Source organism: Mus caroli, chromosome 2, assembly GCF_900094665.2.
Source record: "Mus caroli chromosome 2, CAROLI_EIJ_v1.1, whole genome shotgun sequence".
Taxonomy (NCBI): domain Eukaryota; kingdom Metazoa; phylum Chordata; class Mammalia; order Rodentia; family Muridae; genus Mus; species Mus caroli.
Window position 1 is genome coordinate 563,551 of NC_034571.1, and position 19,053 is coordinate 582,603.

Consider the following 19,053-nt stretch of genomic DNA (forward strand, 5'->3'; position numbering starts at 1 on the left):
CTGTCTTTTTGTATGTGTGCTGCAGCCCTTACACTTCCTGGGCAGCACTTTACCAACTGAGCTGGCTCCCCAGTCTGCATTTTTTACTCTTAAATATTGGTCAGTGTAAATAAGCTCTGATATATGTATGTTTCTGTTTATCTGGTCTCTATATTATTTAGTCAATAGTTCCAACCATCTCTTTGTCTTTATTCTCATGTTTGGTGGCCACTCACGTAATTTTACCACACTTGTCTTAAGCACAGCTTACTGTACCCAAATATGGGATCCTATTTGGGTACATTCATACTCTCTGGGAGTTGAATATCAAGTTCTTTTGACTTTGAGATAGCCTCAATACCAGCCCAGTGAGAACTGGCTCTCTCATTGTTCTGGGCAGGACTTTCAGCCAGCTATGCAGCAGCTTCTACACTTCTATTATCTGGTAGATTTCCTGGACTTATTAGTGTCATTATTGTGGTCACTCAATTGTTCTCAATGTTTGTAGACTGTTTTCTATACTCCAGTGGCTTTTGAATGGTCTTCCACGTGTTTTTTGAATGGGCTTCCTACCTCCCATACACTTTTTTGTCTGTTATTTGTTTACTGGGAACTGTTTGAGGATGAGTACTGAATCTGTTGACACAAGCAACTGGTAATTCATGATGCCTGTTACTTGGAAGACGTCTATGTCAGTGAGGTTGGCAAGATCATTGAAAACAACAACATCTTCGGTGGTATATGTAGTGTTTATGTTAGGAGAGGTGATCTTGACATTTTGTTGAGGATTGGGAAAATTAAGGAAAAGGACTGTCATATGTACCCTTGAAGAGCAGAGCCTGATTGGGAGATACAGTGTGAAGCCCAAGCTCTGTGTCCTTGTCCTTTATATATTTGTGGGTTTTGGTGACCATTTCCATGTCACAGTGTTTATTCTCCTTTAGATGTCTGTGTCTTTTCTAATGATTTTTATAATTGAAAATAGATGTGTTTTCCTACAGTACACCCTGATTACAGTTTCCCCTTCAGCTGTTCCTCTGGGTTCACCTCCCACCTCCCCTCCCATCTGAATCTATACCCTCTCTGCCTCTCCTTAAAAAACAGACAGGAGTGAGGTCAGGCCATGGTGGGGCAGAGGTTGGGAAGATGGTGTTGCAAGGTTGGGTACAGCGAGGCTGGCACTGCGGTCCAGTGTGGGAGCCTCCCTTGGGTGGCGGCTACCGGGAGCTCTCTGCGACCCAGGCCCCGCGGCTGCTTGGACACAGGTTTAACTTGTTTCTTCAGCAAAAATGTGGATTTAGAAAAGCACCCAGGAAGGTTGAACCTCGAAGATCAGACCCAGGGTCAAGTGGAGAAGCATATAAGAGAAGTGCCTTGATCCCACCTCTGGAAGAAACAGTCTTTTACCCTTCCCCCTATCCTATAAGAACTCTCGTGAAGCCCTTTTTCTTCACCATTGGGTTCACAGGCTGTGCATTTGGGTCAGCTGCTATTTGGCAGTATGAATCACTGAAATCCAGGGTTCAGAGTTATTTTGATGGCATAAAAGCTGACTGGTTGGATAGCATTCGGCCACAAAAGGAGGGAAACCTCAGAAAGGAAATTAACAAGTGGTGGAATAGCCTAAGTGATGGCCAGTGGACTGTGACCGGCATCATAGCTGCAAATGCCCTCGTAATCTGCTTGTGGAGAGTGCCATCCCTGCATCGAACCATGACCAGATACTTTACATCCAACCCAGCATCAACAAATACGTATGTTTTGTGGAGCTTCTCATCTAGCATCGTAAACATTCTGGGTCAGGAGCAGTTTGTGGCACTGTATATGTCTGCAGGTGTCATTTCCAATTTTGTCAGTTATGTGTGTAAAGTTGCCACAGGAAGATATGGACCTTCACTTGGTACATCGGGAGCAATCATGACTGTGCTTGCAGCTGTCTGCACCAAGATTCTGGAGGGAAGGCTTGCTATCATCTTCCTCCCTGTCTTCACCTTCACAGCCAGCAATGCCTTAAAAGCCATCATTGCCATGGATACAGCTGGAATGATCCTGGGATGGAAATTTTTTGATCATGCAGCCCATCTTGGGGGAGCTCTCTTTGGAATATGGTATATCACATATGGACATGAACTCATTTGGAAATCAGGGAGCCTCTAGTGAAAATCTGGCATGAAATAAGGACTAATGGCCCCAAGAAAAGAGGTGGCTCTAAGTGAAGTCTGCAGAGCTGGCCAGTATGGTGCATCTTATCCTTGCTGCTTGGAAAGCCTCAGCATCGGCCCCCCGAGTGATTTAAATGTCCTCAGTACGTGTCTCCTTAGCAAATTATGGCAAAGTTGTGAAATAAATGTTTATATCTCTAGTTTGTAAAAAAAACAAAAAACAAAAAACAAAAACAAAAAACAGACAGATATCTAAGGCATAATAATAGTAAAATAAGATAAAAAAATGATGACAGAACAAAAGCAAACAAAAAGGAGTAGAACAGAACCAATAAATAGAGGGGGAAAGGCCCAAGAAAGGGCACAAAACAAACATGGATGCAAAGATGGGTTTGTACACTCAGAAATCCCATAAATTGTAGGGTAAAATAAATAAATAAATATGATAAAATCAAAAGGAAGGAGAGAAGAAGGAAGAGCCCTGGAGTGACATTATGAGACAGGACCCTCCTAAGATGGCGCTGAGTTCATTTTCAGTTGGGCATCTACTGCTGGGCACACAGCCTACACTTGAGTAGTTTGCTTCCCATGAGATTCCCTTAGAGAAAACTAAAGTTTCATTTGTAATTGGTTATCCTAGAGATAGCTTCTGGGTTAATTATAGGGGCATATATCTACTTCTCTTTCTGCTCTAGGACCCCATCTTGTGCAGACCCATGTAGGCTCTGTGCATGCTGCCTCAGTGTCTGTGAGTTCATATGTGTGTAGATCCTGCTGATTCAGAGGGCCTGGTTTCCTAGCTGTCCTCCATCCCTTCTGGCTTTCACATTCTTTCTGCCTCCTTTTCTGCAGGGTTTTCTGAGCCCTGAGGGGAGGGATTTCATGGAGACATCACGTTTAGGGCTGAAGATTCTGAGGTCTTTCATTCCCTGCATATTGTCTGGTTGTGGTCTCTGTAGTTGCACAATTATTGTTTTTTTAATTTTTAAAATTATGTGTATATGGTAAGCCAGAAGAGTATCAGAGCCCCAGTCATTGGAATTACAAGCATTTGTGAGATGCTTGACCAAAAAAAGAAGAAGAAGAAGAAGAAGAAGAAGAAGAAGAAGAAGAAGAAGAAGAAGAAGAAGAAGAAGAAGAAGAAGAAGAANAGAAGAAGAAGAAGAAGAAGAAGAAGAAGAAGAAGAAGAAGAAGAAGAAGAAGAAGAAGAAAAGAAGAAGAAGAAAAGAAGAAGAAGAAGAACAAGGAGGAGGAGGAGGAGAAGGAGGAGGAGGAGGAGGAGGAGGAGGAGGAGGAGAAGGAGAAGGGGAAGAAAAGAGTTGCTTAAGACAGGTTACTGCCAAACTAGGTGTGGGCAAGAGAAATCGGGTCAGATGATAAAAAAGTGAGATTCGAAAAGATTTCAATGTCTCTTCCATTTTCTCCCCATTGTCTCTCCCTGTGTGTGTCTCTCTGTCTCTCTCTCTCTGTGTTTGTCTGTGGGCTTGTGGTGAGGGGAGCTTGTTCATTCCAAGGTATGCATACAGATATCAGGGAGCAATCTTTGGTGATAGTCCTCAGTCATCTACCTCGTTCCTATTTGACACAGAGTCTCTGGATGCCAAGTCAGCCGGTCTCTAGAGAGAATCTTTGGGAATTCTCCCATTGTCTATTGCAACATAAGAGCGCTGTGATCACAGAGGCACATCCTACTGTATCAGGCTTTTGAGTGAGTTCTGGAGATCTGAACTCATGCCCTCATGCCGACATGTTAAGCACGTTTCCCCTGAGCCATCTCCCTAGACACTATCCACGGTCTTGTTCTCTTTTTAAAGAATCATAGTGTAAATGCTTTGTAGTTAATGAAGTTTGGGTGATATTTCAGTGAGAAAGAAAACTGAGAACCCATCAAGAAGGTTTATGCCTGAAATGGAAGGGATGACCATCCAGAGACTGCCCCACTTGGGGATCCATCCCATAAACAACCACCAAACCCAGACACTATTGTGGATGCCAACAAGAGCTTGCTGACAGGAGCCTGATAAAGCTGTCTCCTGTGAGGCTCTGTCAGTGCCTGACAAATACAGAAGTGGATGCTCACAGCTATCCATTGGACAGAGCACAGGGTCCCTAATGAAGGAGCTAGAGAAAGTACCCAAGGAGCAGAAGGGGTTTACAGTCCCATAGGAGGAACAACAATATGAACTAACCATTACCCCCGAGAGCTCCCTGGGACTAAACCACCAACCAAAGAAAACACATGATGGGACTCACGGCTCTAGTTGCATATGTAGCAGAGGATGGCCTAGTCATTCATCAATGGGAGTAGAAGCCCTTGGTCCTGTGAAGGCTCTATGCCCAGTATAGGGAAATGCCAGGGCCAGGAAGCAGGAGTGGGTGGGTTGGTGAGCAGGGGGAGGGGAGAGGGGATAGGTGGTTTTTGGAGGGAAAACCAGGAAAGGGGATAACATTTGAAATGTAAATAAAGAAATTATCTAATAAAAAATGTAAAAAAAAAACCAGTTTATGCTTAAAACAAATCCTTAAGATGACAGTCAAATGAACTGAGAAGTAGATACCCAATATAAGTTTAAGTTAAATTGTTTAAAGCATTTACCATGTTTATGAAGTTCTCATTTCTGATCAACCACCCTGTGCCAAAATAGTCACATTAAGGGTTTTTAGTGCTCTAGAATGCACTTCTTTGTTTAGTGTGCTTCTTACACAGGATTGCCATTGCAAAGCTTTCTCTGACTGCCCTCTCCCATCTGTTATGAATCCCCTGCTGCTTATCCACTGTGGTACTTCATGATATCATAACTGTTTGCTGCATTGTCTTGTCTCTTCTAGAAGTCTCTGAGCTAGGGGAGGACAGTGACCCATTTTAAATCTCCATATTCTTAAGTCATGAAGTCCTGCTTAGTTCCAGTGTGAACACACAAATGTTTATTGAGTCAGTGATGAAAGACAGACTTTATTAAATGTGTTGGTGGTAAAACCATGCTAAAATGGCAGGTGTCTTATTTTACAGGGAGATAGAGAAAGGCTTTTCTGTCAAGAGCTATATACTGTCATTAGCTGAGGAATCAAGACCTTGGAACCATAGTATTTTTGGATTGATTTAGTCAAGTATTCACTGTTGTAGTACACCTTCTCTGGCTGCAGGAAGGTCGTGTGGGACTTTCTACCCTAAAGACCTTTCCCGTTCATGTCTTTCAATCTGTGTGCTCTCTCCTGTTTCCAGGAGCTGAGCCTTACTGAGTGAGGCTTGCCCTCCCCTGATGGGCTGGGGACGTCTCAAATAATCAGTCTGGGGTTGAGCTCCCTTCCTTCCTGAACCTCAAATCAACAGATGCTTCTAGTTTGGAAACCTCCGGGAGTTCTTTAGGCCACGTATCTCATTTCCTTTGATAGACTCATAGCCCAGCGAAGGTAAGCATTAACTCCCCGTCTGTCCTTTATACTCTTCAGTCTTCGGTCTTAACTCTTTAATCAAATGCTTTGCTTTAATTGCCCTCGTCCCTCTGGCATTTGGTTTTGTCTAGCCCACAGAATGCTCTATTTTACCTAAGTTTTAAAAAGCAGACCACAGGAGGAAGTATTTCATTCAATAGGATCACAAGAGTCTGAGTATTCCAGATCCAAGGCCAAAGAGTGTGTGGTAGGAGTCAGTCACAAGCAGTAAAAATACAGTTCAGCAGAATCACAAATGGAATCCAATCTGCACAGTAACTTAATGAGTGCTTTCAAAGAATCCAAATAGAGCTAGCTGAATGTCATTGTTCTTACTGGCTGAAGGTGAGGTCCGAAATTGCTTGGAACTTAATCCTTTTGCCTCACTATCCTTTGTGCTGGGTGCTAGGGTTATAGAAGTGTACTAATACTCTAGCTAGATTTTTAATATAGTAGCATAAAAATGGAAATTAAAAAGCTAAAACTGGGTTGTTTATGATAGTATCAAACCCAAGGAATACTCAGGAATAAGGTTAACAAAGTGTGTGTAAGGTTTGTATACCCCAAATGACAAAATACAGAAGAAAGAAGCCTAAGAAGACCCAACTAAATGAAAAGATACTGGAACTGGGGAAAAGTGCTTGCTTTACATTGTATGAGGCCCTGGGTTTGATTCCCAGGACTGTATAAACTGGGTATGGTGGTGCATGCTTGATGTATCAACACTTGGGAGGTGGAGGAAGGAAGATCAGGAGTTCAAGGTCATTTTTGGTTATATAATGAGCTTAGGCCAGCCTAGGATTCAGCCTTGTCTTAGAGAGGAGAAAGAAAAAAAAAAACCAATTAAAAGCAAAAAACTAAACCAAACCAAACCAAAAAAACCATGTTTCCATATGAGAAAATATTGTTATAATGCGAGTTGATGTCCATTTCCCCATAATGACCTACAGATTTAATTAAAATCTAGCATATAGGGGACAGTGGAGGAGGGGAAGAGAGTGGGCTTGAGAATGGGAGATGAAAATGTAGATAGCAGAGATCCCCTTTCAGGTGGTGGATCCATTTGGATCCGCTACTGGGGGATTTAACTTAGAATGGCTTAGAAATTAGGATGTCCAGCTTTGATGTCCCTCAACAGAGGAATGGATACAGAAACTATGGTACATTTACACAATGGAGTACTACTCAGCTATTAAAAAGAATGAATTTATGAAATTCCTAGGCAAATGGTTGGACCTGGAGGGTATCATCCTGAGTGAGGTAACCCAATCACAAAAGAACTCACATGATATGTACTCACTGATAAGTGGATATTAACCCAGAAACTTAGAATACCCAAAATACAAGATACAATTTGCAAAACACATGAAACTCAAGAAGAACGAAGACCAAAGTGTGGGCACTTTGCCCCTTCTTAGAATTGGGAACAAAACACCCATGGAAGGACTTACAGAGACAAAGTTTGGAGCTGAGACAAAAGGATGGACCATCTAGAGACTGCCACACTCAGAGATCCATCCCATAATCAGCCTCCAAACACTGACACCATTTCATATGCCAGCAAGATTTTGCTGAAAGGACCCTGATATAACTGTCTCTTGTGAGGCTATGCCGGTGCCTGGCAAATACAGAAGTGGATGCTCACAGTCTGCTACTGGATGGAACATAGGGCCCCCAAAGAAGGAGCTAGAGAAAGTACCCAAGGAGCTAAAGGGGTCTGCAACCCTATAGGTGGAACAACAATATGAACTAACCAGTACCCCCTGGAGCTCGTGTCTCTAGCTGCATATGTAGCAGAAGATGGCCTAGTCGGCCATCATTGGAAAGAGAGGCCCCTTGGCCTTGCAAACTTTATATGCCTTAGTACAAGGGAACGCCAGGGCCAAGAAGTGGGAGTGGGTGGGTGAGAGTATGGGGGACTTTTGGGATAGCATTTGAAATGTAAATGAAGAAAATACCAAATTAAAACAAATAAAGAAAGAAAAAAGAAAGAAAAAGAAGAAGAAGAAAAAGAAGAAGAAGAAGAAGAAAAAAAAAGAAATTAGGATGTTAGTTGTTGTGCCCAGCGATTGAGTTACCATTGATTCTGAACTGAGTTTGTGTTGAGTTTTCCTTCATGTGGCAGCTCAACTGGGTTCCAGAGAGAAAGGTATGGTGGTAAAGTGTGGGTTTGCAAGAAGTGTACCCCAAAAGGCCATGGGAATTTTGAAGTGTGGGGCTGGCGTGGTAGTGACCCACCAGTGGGACCTTAGTGAACTGGGTGGAGAGATTTCAGAGCTGAGTCAGAGAGTCTCCACAAGATGAGAACAGGCTGGCCATGCCCTCCAGTGCCTGGCCAGTCAGCCTGCCAGGGCCTGTCGGTGAAGCATGGTTTGCATTTTTCAATATTTCATGCTACAGATGGCGTCCAACATGACAGGCAAGAATCCACTAGAAATATATGATGCTTAGCTTATCAGTTTGAAATTTAGTTAGAAACTTGGAGGTTTGTCAAGTGGAGCAGAGTCAAGTCACATGTGCAGGATCCTTGAAACAAAGAAGAGGGCTCTGAGTGCAGGCTGCTCTGATCACTGAGAGCCACAGAATGGAAGCTGCCTGTTTCCTTCGCAGATGTTGATTGGAGTATGATTTAATTAAAAATTGGGATTATTTGCTTTTAGGATAGATTTATAAATAGATTTTGTCTGAATCACATGGGGAATTTTGCTCATGGTTTGGAACTAGAATAGGGAAAATTTACTGGCCCCAGGTAGAGAGCACAACAGATAGATAAGAGGTATTAATAAATAGATGTCTGTGGTTCCAGGTAGAGAGCATAAAGATAGATGGTATATTAAAGTCCGCAGGAACTCATATTTTTTGTTTGCGGACTCCATGGGAATTTTGGGTTAATTTTCTGGCATGACTAAATAGAAAAAGCCCAAGAATAGGTTGGTACAGTATTTTAGTTTACTTTATTTATTTTAGATTGTCTTAATTTTCAAAATAGTTGTGATTTTGAGTTTTGTGGTTATATTATTTCTCTGGGAGAGAGGTCGAGCTAAAGGTTTTTCTGGTTCCTGGCTCAAGGATCTGCTGATTTGGGAGGAAGTTTTGTCTTTGCATTTTTTAGAAAAGGTGATTAGCATCTATCCACCTTCCAGAGTGATATGGATCAAATGTGACAGAGGAAGACCACCTGAAAATAGATTCAGGTGAATCAAACAAACAAACAAAATAATATTCTTTGTGTCATCCCTTACACAGCACGAGTGAAGACTTATGATTGGAGCAAAATTCCATCCTAACTAGTCTGATCACCTTACATAGACTAATACAATCCATACAGATATCTTGATGATACTAAAATTTTGTTTTGAAATTTGTATATTATAGAATATACAGCCTTAGTGAGTCTCATTGTCAGACATGCTGAACTGACCTGCTTTCAACTCCTGATCTCTTGGACTTTCAGCCAGATCCAATCAGGACACAAGCATCAGAGACTAAAACAATCGCTGGTGTGGCCTTCTTAAGGCCAACCAACTCCCCTAGTTTTTCTACTCTTCTCCCCCCTCAAAGATATCTCAACGCCCATATTCAGCTTGAAGCAGTTATGAAGAGTTGTTGTCCCAGTCCCCTGGACTTGGGGGTCTAGAGGTAGTTATTCTAGTTGTCTTTCTGGGGAATTCTGAAATGGCCATAATTGAAACAGGGAGGAAATAGCTAGAATTGATTGTGCAGCCATATTCCTATTTGGTAAAAATCTTTACAATAGTTACTAAGTTGAAGTCATAATTTCTTATTTTGGTACAGAATTTATTTTGATACAGAGTCAAGGTTCTCATTGGTATAAATTTCTTCTTTTGATATAAAAAATTTAAAAGTACAAGGCTTGGACCCAGTCTTTCTGTAAATGCCATTACAAACTGATCTGAGATGTTTAAGCCTGTGAGTTAAGGGCCAGGTATCAAATTAATGGCTCTGACTTTATTGTTAGGGTGTTTTCAGATAATTTAATTAGAAATAGTTGGGAGTCCAGATGACTTTACATAGATAGTTGGTTTTCAAAAATGTCAGAAATCCACACAATGTGACATTAAATGTTATTTATTCTTTGTTGTTGAGACATATCTGCTCCTAGCAGCTCCCCTTTTGTGGATTCAAAGAAGAAATTGAGTGTCTCTACCTCCAGTTGAGGTAGCACATTGTGGCTAGGTAGCCACTGGGCAGAAATTGCCTATTCATCTACAGACTAAATACCATCCAGAAAAAGGACACACTATGCGGAATAGTCGACTGATAATCTCTGCCAAGTCAGGGTAATCAGTCCTTCAAAATTCTGCAGTACAAAGGTCTGTCAGATGATCCTGGACCAGAAGGTTAAAGACTGATGCTCCAACTACCTGACATACAGGAGCTGTATAGGTTGGCAGCTGTCTCTACAATTTGTCTCAGTTCTGGAAGATGTGCTAGGCTTCCTATATTTTCAGATAATATTGGTCGTTCTCAGATTTCTGACGGGATTGAAGACTAATTATAGCCTCATAACCAACCCAGGCCATTTAGCATTGAGAGAATATATTTAAGAAGATAGTTTTCAGATAGTATACAAGCTAAACCAGGTAATAACATATGGATTTATAAGTCTTTTAAGTTAAGATAGATGACAGAGTGTTCTATTTAATTGATAAAAATGTTGGACTGGGTGTTAGGTCTCTCTTGTGCTTTATAAATTGCAAAATGTTAATAGTTGTGCTCAATTTATATCTGAGATAAGAGTCTTGTAATTGGACAGAAAGGGGGAAGTCTTGTGGGTAGCCCTGGTGCTGTTTGTATTTTGATGCTAATTCAGCTTCCCCAAGAGGGGCTGCGTGGGACTAGGAGTGAACCCCACACTCAGGACTTCCTGTGATCTTCTAATAAACAAAGAAACCAATCACTGGGTGAGTAGGCGGGCCCTCCAGGGAGAAGAGAAGAATGGGCCTGAGGACGTGAGATGAGGGGAAAATGTAGATAGCGGAGACCCTGTTTCAGGTGGTGGATCCGTTTGTATCCACTACTGGTGGATTTAACTTAGAATGGCTTATAAATTCGGATGTTAGTTGTTGTGCTCAGTGATTTAGTTACCATTGATTCTGGAAAAAAAAATCTAGCAAATAGAACTGGGCATTTGGAGGCAGAGGCAGGCAGTTTTCTGATCCCAGGCCAGCTTGGTTGACATAATGAGCTCCACCTAGGACAGTCAGAGCTACATCATAAGAATTTGTCTCAAACAAGCAAACAATCACCAGATACTTGGACAATCAAACTTGTACAACTAGAGAGTATGAATAACAGAGGAACGTGGGCAACAAAAACAACTTCTGAATGACAGAAGTAGACAATCCACATGGCCTAATTTCAAGGCATTCAATACAGCAAGGCAAAGAGTGCTGTGGTATCATGGGAGGACAACTCAACAGACAAAGGAACAGAACAGAGAAGCCTGGAAGCTGACCCAAGCACACCCACACTTGCACAATCGAATGATGTGTGATAAACATCAATCAGAACAAAGTAATCAATGTGCCAGGCACTTTAAATAAATGAAGCCATGTCAACAGAGTGACTATACAACGAAAGAAAGGAACAGCAAAAGGGGGCCACCATGTTGAGCACCATACAAACATGTAAAAATATTCAAACACCTGGAGAAAACACAAGAGGAAGTATTTGGAATATTGATTTGGGCCAATTGTTTTCATAGAGGACACAAAAACAATAACAACAACAAAAAAGGACTCACGCCACTTCATACTTTAAAAGGGTTTATTTTTCGTCAAAAGGAACTAAGAAAATAGTTTTTGAAAAGTTGCAGATGAGCAGAAAATACTTTTCAAACACTCATAGAGGGTTTTTTGGTGCTCACACCTGTAATCTTAGCACTTGGGAGGCTGAGACAGGAGGATGATCCTGAGTAAAGCTGTCTCAAATAAGTAAGTAAGTAAGTAAGTAAGTAAAAATCAATAAAACCGTCAAGGGAGTAAAAACAAAGAAACCGACAAGCAAAGACCCTTTAACAATCTTAACAACCAAGGTGTAGCTACATAAGCCTGGATCCCAGCACTGGGCTGACTGAGGCAGGAGGATTGAGAGGCCAGTCTAGGCAACATAGTGAGATCCTGTCTCAAAAGAAAAAGCAAAATGGAGAAAAGAAAAGGAAGAGAAGAGGAAACAAACAAAAATACCTCTTACAACTCACTTAGAAAACACATAACCAAGAATAGTGGTTAAAAGACTCTTCACTGTGGATTGGTTTAGAGACAGCAAGTGCGTTAACTCACACACACAAAATATGTTCAGTATCATAATATATTAGGAAAATCAAAAGTACCATATATCTCCAAGAATTGCAAAACTCAAAAACACTGATAATGTAGAAATCTATAATCTGGATCCTTTACGCCCTTCTGGTGGGAATCTATACATGCTGAAAAGCAGCTGGGTGGGTTTTGTCAAGTAAAACATACTACACACTATTACCATACATAACAACAAATATTAGGAAAGTCAGCAGCCTCCAAAACTTACAACTATCCTTTTGACTCTCTTGTGACTTCTGTTACAAACTTGTAAGTCTTGCCATCCCTTGTCTTGTAGATAGATTATTCCAGTTCTGTATCCACTGTCATATAACATATTCTCTTTATGGAGTGGGTTCCGTGCTTTTCTCCCTCTAGGAAAATATCTCAGTACCTACTGTGTAGGTCTGATGACCCAAGTTTGATCCTCAGCCTGTACATGAAAGCTGGGTATGGGGGTGCACATTCATAATTCCAACCCTGGGGAGGCAGAGACAGGAAGATCCCTGGGTCTTCTTGGCCAAGCCAATCTAGCAGAATCAGCAGCTGCAGAGAGAGCCCCATCGAGAGACCCTTTCTCCATAACTAAGGGATGATACCTGACCTCCATATGCACAGTACACATGTGCCATTGCTTGTGTGCACATACCGCTATTACCCCCACCAGCACCACCCATCATATTAAGTCCTACACTATTCCGGAATAACCTTATTTTAATCGATGAATCTATAATGGCTACATTTCCAAATAAAGTCACAGTCTCCGGTGCTGGAAGTTAGCACAACATTTGGAAGATCGAGTCACTGATTCTTCCTTCAGTGTTGTGAAAACTGAAGCCATAGCTCAAGTGGTAAAGCACCCGCTGGGCAAACACGAGGTTGTAGCCTCAGAACCCATGAAAAAAGTTATATGGTGGTGCATGCCCGCAAACCCAGCACTGGGGGAATGAGGCAGAGACACATAGATTCCCAAATCTCATTGGCAGCTAGCTTAGCCAAATTAATACTTATTCAGGTTCAGTGAGAGGCCCTGTCTTAAAAAATAGACAGATAGCAATCAAGAAAGGACATCCTATATCTACCTCTGACCTCCACATGCATGTGCACAAATGTGAACACAGCTACACTGACAAGCACACACACATGTGCACACACCTATACGAACAAGCACATGTACCATGCATGTACATCATAGACCCTCACACACACACATGTACACACATATACACATGACATATATGAGATGTTTATAGCACCTTAACCTAGAAACAAGTCCTGAAGTATTAACCATAAATGGATAAATTGCTGTGTGTCCATTCACTGGAATACCACTGAATACCACTTGGCAATCCAGGCAAGAACTGCAGATACATCAAAAAACATGAATAAATCTCAATGAAAAAAGCTCACTGTAAAATACCATTAGTCTAACATTTTAGAAAAGGCAAACACTATAGATCAAGACTCAGAGAATAGTTGCAGGGACTGCTGGAGTGGAGGGGACAGAAGAGGACTGAGCGTGAAGACGTGGAAGTCAACCTTCTAAGGTGATAAAATATTGACATCCATAATTGTGTTATTGTTACATAACTGCCTGAATTTGTCAACAATCATAGAACAGTTCATTAGACATAAATTTTTGCTGCGTACAGTTATATTTTTAAAGTGGGTTGAATTATACCTTAAGAAAACATTAGCTATTGATGATAAATGGAGGCCTGGAAAGGAGTCATTTTCCTTCAGTGAGTAGTCACTGCTAAGCTGCCACATGCCCAGTAATAACCATACATACATGCTCGTGCATGTAACACTAACTAAACCTGGTGTGTTATAAACAAAGACATGGAAAATGAATTTTGTCACAGGCCTTTTCTACATCTACTGAGATGATCGTGTGGTTCTGGCTTTTAGTCTATGTGTACGGTAGATTGCATTTATTGATTCTCTGTGTTGAATTATCCCCGAATCTCTGAGATAAAGCCAACCCAATCATGGTAGATAATCTTTATTGAGGATTTATGCTCACAAGGGATATTGCTCTATAACTAACTTTCTTTCTTTCTCTCTTTCTTTCTTTCTTTCTTTCTTTCTTTCTTTCTTTCTTTCTTTCTTTCTTTCTTTCTGTTTTTGTTGGTTTAGTCTTTGTCTGGTTTGGGTATTAGGATAATGCTAGCTTTGTAAAATAATTTGGAAGTCCTCCTTCAGTTTCTATTTTATGGAGCAATTTGAGGAGTATTGATGACCTTCTTTGGAGGACTGGTAGAATTCTACACAAAATCCATCATGGTTCTGGGTTTATTTTATTTGGGAGATTTTTAATTACTGTTTCTTTCTCATTAGATGTTACAGGTCTTTAAAATCATTCTTTGTGGTTTAACTTTGGTAGTTCTGTATATCTAGAAATAAACCAGTTTCTTTTAGATTTTGAAGATTGGAGCAATAAAGATGCTTAAAGTATAACTATGATTCTCTGAATGAAAGTAGGGTAGGGACCTGTTAACAAGAAAAGGGGGTCCAGAGGAAGTGGGGAAAGGGAGAGGGCAATAAGAACGAGTATAGTCACATTAACTTCATAGATGTGTGAAATTATCAAAGATAAATAAAAAGAAAACTTTTACAGCATCCTTATATGATAAACTGCAAACTGAACACCAAGAATACTTTAAAATATAGGACCCATGATTCTTCACAACCCAAGGGATGAATGGTCCCCCAAATTCATTATCATAAACACTTCTAATCCAGGGACTTAATGTTTGCATGGAGATTGTTGGGTGTATTAGGATACCAAGTGAAAACTCAGGGAGCACCTAGGGAAACCCCCGACAAGCCTGGACTTGTGCTTCTATCGGCATGGCTGTGGTCTTTCCAAGGTGCAACCCATAAGATAATCTGGGGCTTGCAGACACTCGCAATGAGGCTCCTGCTCCTGTCCGTGTCTGTTTAGGCTATTGCCATGCTACCTACCTATTTGTTTCTATTTGATCCTTCCCTATTTGTTTTTTCTCCTCCCATCACCCTTTCCTGGACAGGCTGTGTCCTGCCTTCACTCACAGGACAGTTCCTGCTTGGTTTTCTTCAGTTTGTCTTAACTCACAGTTCTATTTTCATATTCAAATATTTCCATTATTTCCATGCTTCCTCAATCCTAAGAAGTGATAGGTTGTGGAAATTTGATACATTAACCTTTCAAATGGAAAAAAAACATGAATAATTTTGCACTGTCCTATTCAGTTGATGCTTGCCTAGGTTAGCTTTAACTGTTAGCTAGGACTATCTAGTATAAGCATTTCAGTTGAGGAATTGACTACATCCGACTGGCCTGTGGGTATGTCTGTGGAGGATTGTCTTGACTTTGTTAAATGATGTAAGGGGCCCCAACCCACTGCAGGTTTGGTGGCACCAGTCCCTAGGTAGATGGCCCTGAACTGTCTAGGAAAGCTAGCTGAGTGCAAGTCTTCCTGCCTGGCAGTAAGCAGCATCTTCCGTGATGCTACTGCATCGCTTTGGCTGAGTTCCTTGGTTGCAGGTGATATGTCTGTGATGTAACAAACAGGCCTGCCTGTGTGCACCTGCCTCAACTTCCCTCAGTGATGGACAAGGACTTGGAATCATAAGCAAATACTTTTTTCCTTTTGTCCCCCAAAGTTGCCACACCACCAGAAATGAAGGTAGAACGATGTAATTGATCTCACCCTCTCGGTGTGTATTGAGAGGACTAAAGGTTGCATGGAAGTCCATACAATTAGACATCATATTCCTCCTCACACCTTGTGGCCCTTCACATCTCCCCTCCCCCTCCCACTAGTCCCTTTTGTTCCCCTGGACAATTGTTGCTTCTACTTCCACAGCATATGAACATGCATGAATCTATGCATCTGTGTGCTATCTAGGAATATCAGGGCATTTTGACTTTTGTCCACTTACACATCGTTCCCCCATGTGGCTTGGTCTCTCAAGCACAAGACCTGGACTCTCCCATATTTCTAGCTTCAGGGTTGTTCTCCAAGGATTTAAATGTCCCAGCTTTGAGTGTACAGCAACTGCACTCTTTGTGAATAATGTTATCTTGGTGCGCAACAATTCCTCAACGGAAAGTTTGCTTCCTTAGTCTTTAATTCACAGTTTAACAAGTCCATGACCTTCACATACACAGAGCCTTAAAATACCCTGACTTTCTTCCAGGCCATTTCCTTTTCCTTTCCTGCCTCTTCATTTCCTTGTCTTCCCTCCTACTCCAAACATGCCTGTGGTTAACACTTCCTGCCTGTTTTTCTTCTCTTATTGTCCTGTCCTGTCCTGCCTGTTTCTTCTCATCCTCTCCCTGTCTTTCCCACCCATCTGCTCCCTTATTTTTAAACTTTTACTCACCCACTATTTTTACTGCTTTTTATAAGGGACCCAAGGGTATCTGTCATTACATCTTCTTTTTATTCAATGAAAATTTGTGTTTTCCAGTAAGCCAAGAAAGAAGTCTGCATGGAACTTGCCAGGAATATGCCAACTGGGCCTCTCCACTTTGTAATACCAGGCCTACACCTAGGCAGAGGGACAATACCTCCTATTAGCTTCTTGGTGGAGCTCCAGCTCGTGCATATTCATTGCCTGCATCATTAGCAGTCCCTTGGGTTTATTGCATGTCACGAGGGAGGCACTGAGAATAGTTGAAAATTCAGTTAAAACAACACCCTTTCTCTTTTCATTTGCTGTTAGTGGTTTGGACATAGATGCTTCCAGCAGCTCCGTGGAGTGGATCCGGTTCTTCCTTTTATTTATAAAACCGACCCTGAGAACAGCAGGGCTGGTAAGTATGTGGCGAACACTAAGTCCAGCTTTATCAAGTTCCCACTGAAGTGCTCAGTCCTCCTGTCCACAGCAGATCATAACCCTAATTTAAAAATCGTGCAGGCTGACAAAATGGCTTATCAGGCAGCGTTGACTGCTGTCAGGCCTGGTGACCTGAGTTCCATCCCCAGGACCCACATGGAATAAGGCTGCTGATTCCCACAGGATGTCCTCTGACCTTTACATTTGTGTCATGGCACAGGGGCTAGTTCCTGCAATTAAATAAACCAATGTTGTTTTGAAAATTCTAAGAAAGTATAAAAGTAAATAACATTTAAGAAGCGAAATAAAGTAAACTACATTTTCAGTACTCTTATTCAATGCAGCAGGAAAATAGCTTATATTAGACTCTATTGTATATTACTACAAAAGTTTGAAAGAATAAACTACTACGTTAAGTTTTATACTATAGTGATATCTATTTTTTTCTTGGTCTAAGCTGGCCTTGAATTGCTATAAATGCAAGGATGACCTTGAACTCTTGGTCTTCCTCTACCTTCCAAGTGCTGGGATTACAGGTGTGAGATACCCTATTCAACTTATAATTTTACATTTTTTTTAAAAATTGTTTTTATTTTAAAATTATGTATATTTTATATGTCTCTGTGTGTCTACATTCATGTGAGTATAAGTTCCCACAGAGGTCAGAGGTACCACATGTTCCTGGAGCTACAGATGGTTGTGTGCCATCTGACATGGGTGCTGGGAACTGAGCTTGGTTCTTCTGCAAAGCAGTATGCGCTCTTTACCACTAAGGCATCTCCCCAGGCCCCAGTGATACCTTACATTTTTCAATCATATTGACTTTTTTGTTTAATTTTTGGTGCCAAGGTCTGAACCCAGGGCTTTCTACCTCCTAAACACACACATTGATCCAGCCTTGATCACTAACTAAGTTTGCTATATCCATCTATGGTGTGTTAGGACTATTCAATAAATATATGTCTAGCTTCTAATATGTATTTCTAATTGTTGAGAAAACTTAAACATTAATCTCATCTACTTTCAAAATTTGCAAGCTAAGTAAGGCAAAAATCATGAGTATAGTCTTTGGACTTGATGTGCCAGGGTGGGGGGATACTCAGGGGAGCTCCACCCACTCAGAGCAGAAAGGGAGGGGGGATATCGGAAGGATGTGGGAGGTGTGACTGGGAGGGGCAGTGAGTGGATGTAAAGTGAATAAAAATAATAATAAAAGGAAAAAAAACAAAAAAAAAAAAACAAAAAAATCATGAGTATAACTGAGCCACCAGCCAGGCAGCATATATGAGCTAGCCTGAGGCCTCGACACAGGTACAGCTGAGGAGTGCCTGGTCTGGCCTCAGTGGGAAAAGATGCACCTAACTGTCACCTAACTCTCAAGAGACTTGAGGCCCCAGGGAGTTGGGAGAGGGGAGAGGACATTCTCTTGGTGACAGTGGCGAGGACTATAGGAATGGGAGGGGGAACAACGACTGGACTGTTAAAAAATAAAAGTAATAAAAAATTACAGTATGGGAGTAAGGTGTAGTGACACATACCTTTAATCCCAGCACTCAGGATGCAGAGGCAGGTGGCTCTCTGTCGGTTAAAGGCTAGCCTGGTCTATAAAGTGAGTCCTGGACAACCAGGGCTATTACATAGAGAAACCCTGCTTCAAACAAAGAAACAAGTGATAAGATGTATACTACATTTATTAGCTTCACGAGGGCAGACACTGGACCTTTTTCTGTGTTGCTGTTATTGTGTATGTATGTGTCTGCATGATTTGTGTGGGAGGGAATACATGCCACAGGACACATGTGAAGAGCAGAGGACGACTTGACAGACTCAGTTCTCTCCTTCCACCTCTCTGTGGGTTAAGTGGATGGGACTCAGGTGGCCAAATTATGGGACAAGTGCCTTTACTTGCCTAGCTGCTTTGACAGGCTTATCACTACACTTTCAAATTGACATACTTCTCTCCCCAAATCCAGCTTAGTCCTTTCCACACAGAGTCACTTAAAAGGACAGTATGGAACCATTAACATCGCCTTTTAGGACCACGGTTAAAGAAGAAACCAACTTCATCTGTTTTGGGTAGTGCTGCGCATCAATCCTGGAGACTCAAATATACAAGTCAGGCTGTCTAGCACTGAGTCCTTCTCTGGCAGAAGAGTCCTTTCTTAAATAAGGAACTTTGAAATCATTAAACATTAACTGTTGATTGATCGTGTGCGTGTGCGTGTGTGTGTGTGTGTGTGTGTGTAACTTTGTGTGTGTCTGTTTGCATGAGGTCAGAGGACAAGATTTTTGGAGTTGGTTTTTGCTTTCCGTGTTTTAAGGCTGGGTC

At 41.5% G+C, this 19,053-nt stretch overlaps 1 protein-coding gene and 1 pseudogene across 2 annotated transcripts in view; both read left to right on the forward strand.

Annotated features, from left to right (window-relative positions):
* Fam107b (family with sequence similarity 107 member B) overlaps window positions 1-19,053 on the forward strand; it is a 209,233-nt gene that overhangs the window by 113,443 nt on the left and 76,737 nt on the right. The gene's annotated exons all lie outside the window — the stretch shown is intronic.
* LOC110289533 lies at window positions 1,126-2,136 on the forward strand (annotated as a pseudogene). Its single transcript, XR_002377355.1, has one exon. The product of XR_002377355.1 is annotated as a presenilins-associated rhomboid-like protein, mitochondrial pseudogene (transcript).